Consider the following 3633-nt stretch of genomic DNA (forward strand, 5'->3'; position numbering starts at 1 on the left):
TCTTGTTACCCAGGCTGGAGTGCAATGGCACGATCTCGGCCCACTGCAACCTCCGCCTCCTGGGTTCAAGCAATTCTCCTGCCTCAGCCTCCCGAGTAGCTGGGACTACAGGTGTGCACCACCAGGCCCAGCTAATTTTTGTATTTTTAGTAGAGACGGGGTTTCACCTTGAATTGACCAGGATGGTCTCGATCTCCTGACCTCGTGATCCACCCACCTCGGCCTCCCAAAGTGCTGGGATTATAGGCATGAGCCACCTCACCCGGCCGTTTATATATTTTTTGAGACAAGATCTTGCTCAGTTGCCCTCCTAGGGTGGAGTGCAGTGGTGGGATCGTGGCTTACTACAACCTCAATTTCCAGGTTCAGATGATCCTCCCACCTCAGCCTCCTGAGTAGCTGGGACTATAGGCATGTGCCACCAAGCGCAGCTAATTTTTAAATTCTTTTTTAGAGATGGGGTCTCATTCTGTTGACCAGGCTGGTCTCAAACGTCTGGCCCAAGCGATCTACCTGTGTCAGCCTCCCAAAGTGCTGGAGTTAGAGGCATGAACCATGGCACCTGGCCGGAATATGGTGGGTTTTTATTTTTATTTTTTTAATCTTTGTGCTTAGTCCAGATTGTCTTTCATGAATATGAATTACTTGAAGGAAAAAAACACTACATTTTTCTAAGCCCCTACTCTTGTCTATAAAATGAAGAAGGCAGTTTGAGTCCTAAGATTTCTCTAGCTACGCAGGCCTATGAGTTGGCACTGAAAGAGCCTCCCAACTCTTGACATCGGCTGCTCCGACTCTCCTGGTTTATAGCTGCATCTGCCCCAGGGCCCTCCTGCTTGTGGCCTGGGCTGAGTTGCCTTCCGCTCTCGGCCAGTCATTGCTTCCCAGGCCTTTCCCATCTTGGGAAAATTTCCCCCAGGGTTATCCTCTCCCTCTCTCAGCCCCAGGTCTCATTCATCCCCTACTTTTTTGTTTGTTTGTTTTTGAGGTGGAGTCTTGCTCTGTTGCCTAGGCTGGAGTGTGGTGGCATGATCTCTGCTCACTGCAACTTCCACCTCCCGGGTTCTAGAGATTCTCCTGCCTCAGCCTCCCTAGTAGCTGGGATTACAGGTACCTGCCACCACGCCTAGCTAATTTGTGTATTTTTAGTAGAGATGGGGTTTCACCATGTTGGCCAGGCAGATCTCAAACTCTTGACCTCAGGTGATCCGCCCACCTCAGACTCCCAAAGTGTTGGATTACAGAGTGAGCTGCTGTGCCCAGCCATCCCCTACTGTTGTAGAACAAATTACTCATCTCTTTGATCATCATTATTTCCCCCAAAGATTTGGACTCACCAGATGACTCATTTAGGGCAATTTCCCAAAGTTTATGCCTCAGAATATTGGTTCCAAGAGCTATTAAATTGTTTAAAAGGGCTCAATCACCAATCTGGAAAATGCCAGATTAAATAAAAGTTTTTACTGCAAGACTTTTCAGAGGCCTTTAACATGCCAACAAAATATTCTCCAAGAGGAGATATAACACTTTTATCTGCAAGTATTGCCTTTGATTTTAAAAAATCAACAAAGGAAGATGTTTGTTATGGCAAGGATAATGCTATATTTCATCAGATCTTTTTGCATTTTCCTCTTTCTGGGTACTCAGGAATTCCTGACAGCACTCCCAGCCGCCATTGCAGTTATGTTGGGGCCATGTGACTAATTCTGGACAATGGGAGTGGAAGCGACATGTGTTGTTTCTGAGCCAAAGCCTGGAGAAGCAGAACACGCTCCTCCAGCACCTTCTCCCTTGGATTCAGTGATTGGTGACTGTGGAGGCCATTTACTGTGATGGTACAGAAGGAAAGCAGCCTGAATCACGGGGCACCAAACAGAAGGCAGCTGACCTGGGAAGTCACTCGACTCAGAAGGGACTTCCCATGAGTTAAAAATTCCCGTGTTAAGCCTGAGATGCCTGGGTTGACTCCACAGCATGGCTGAGCCATTTGACTAACACATTAGTAGACAATGTGAAGGGAAGCGCCTGTCACTGCAGAGAGGTTCTTGGGAACGGGCAACTGGAACTGTTTGTCCCATTGGTGAGCTAAAAGGGAGGATTTCCAAGGAGACAGAGAAGAGAGTGCCCACCAGCTGTCCTTACGTTTTTTTTTTGTTGTTGTTGTTGTTTTGTTTTGTTTTGTTTTGTTTTGTTTTGAGATGGAGTCTTGTTCTGTCGCCCAGGCTGGAGTACAGTGGCTCAATCTTGGCTTACTGCAACCTCTGCCTCCTGGGCTCAAGCGATTCTGCTTCAGTCTCCCAAGTGGCTGGGATTACAGGTACCCACCACCAGGCCCAGCTAATTTTTGTGTTTTTAGTAGAGACAGGGTTTCACCATGTTGGCCAGTCTGGTCTTGAACTCCTAACCTCAGGCGATCTGCCTACCTCGGCCTCCCAAAGTGCTAGGATTACAGGCGTGAGCTACTGTACCAGCCGGTGCCACACACTTTTAAACAACTGGCTCTTGTAAGAACTCACCCACTATCTTGAGGACCATACTGGGGGGTGGTACTAAATCATTCATGAGAAACCCACCCCCATGACCCAGTCACCTCCCACCAGGCCCCACCTCCAACACTGGGATTCCACTTCACCATGAGGTTTGGGCAGGACGCCAATCCAAACCACATCAGCTTTCGAGCCTCACAGAATTGAGGAGAAGATCCCTAGCTCCATGTTTCACAGGGCCTGGTGTAAATGATCCACCTCTTGACCCTCAGACACTCCCCCTTTGCTGCCCCTAAGTTTGTTGTAGGGTAGTGGATGCCAGTAAGTGGAATCTTCTTTTTGCATTTTCAAAAAGGTGGCAGACTTACAGTGAGCCAAGATCGTGCCACTGCACTCCAGTTTGGGTGACAGAGCAAGACTCCACCTCAAAAAAAAAAAGTGTGACACCCCCTGCTCCTCTTCCTCCTGCTTTCACCGTTTGATGCATCTGCCCCCATTCACCTTCTGCCATGATCAGGAGCTTCCTGAGGCCTCCCCGGAAGCAGATGCTGATACACTTCCTGTACAGCCTGTAGAACCGTGAGCCAATGAAACCTCTTTCTTTATAAATTACTCAGTCTGAGATATTCCTTTACAGCAATATGAGAACGGCCCACTTTCTACCTCCAGGGCTACAGAGGAAAGAAACTGAGGGATAAAGAAGGATGATGGTAAGAAGAAAAACATTTTAAAACCACAGCTACTGTTTAGCACACCTGCTCCTCCCCTGCCATGGGTGACCCATGTTGGCCTCTCAATGTGGCAGAGTGGGGAAAATGCAGGTTGAAAAGGAAGCCCCTTATGAGAGTCACTGTAACCAGAATAGCGAAAGTCCAGGGCTTTTTGTGTGTGTCTATTTTTTAGTGCTTTTAGCCACACCAGTGGTTTTCAAACTTTGGGCATGTCAGAATCACTTTTGGAAGTTGCTAAACATGCCCAGGCCTCTGCCTTCCTTCGCCTCCAGGAGATCCTGACAAGACTTGTCTTGTTTTAAATGTTCTCTCATTCCCTGTATTATCTCTGTATCCTCAGGGGTCATTTTTGTTTATCTTGATCTCTCTTTTCCAAGTTGCAGGCTTTCTTTTAATATTATTATTATTTTTTTAGC

This window comes from Cebus imitator, unplaced genomic scaffold (assembly GCF_001604975.1).
Source record: "Cebus imitator isolate Cc_AM_T3 unplaced genomic scaffold, Cebus_imitator-1.0 Scaffold650, whole genome shotgun sequence".
NCBI lineage: Eukaryota > Metazoa > Chordata > Mammalia > Primates > Cebidae > Cebus > Cebus imitator.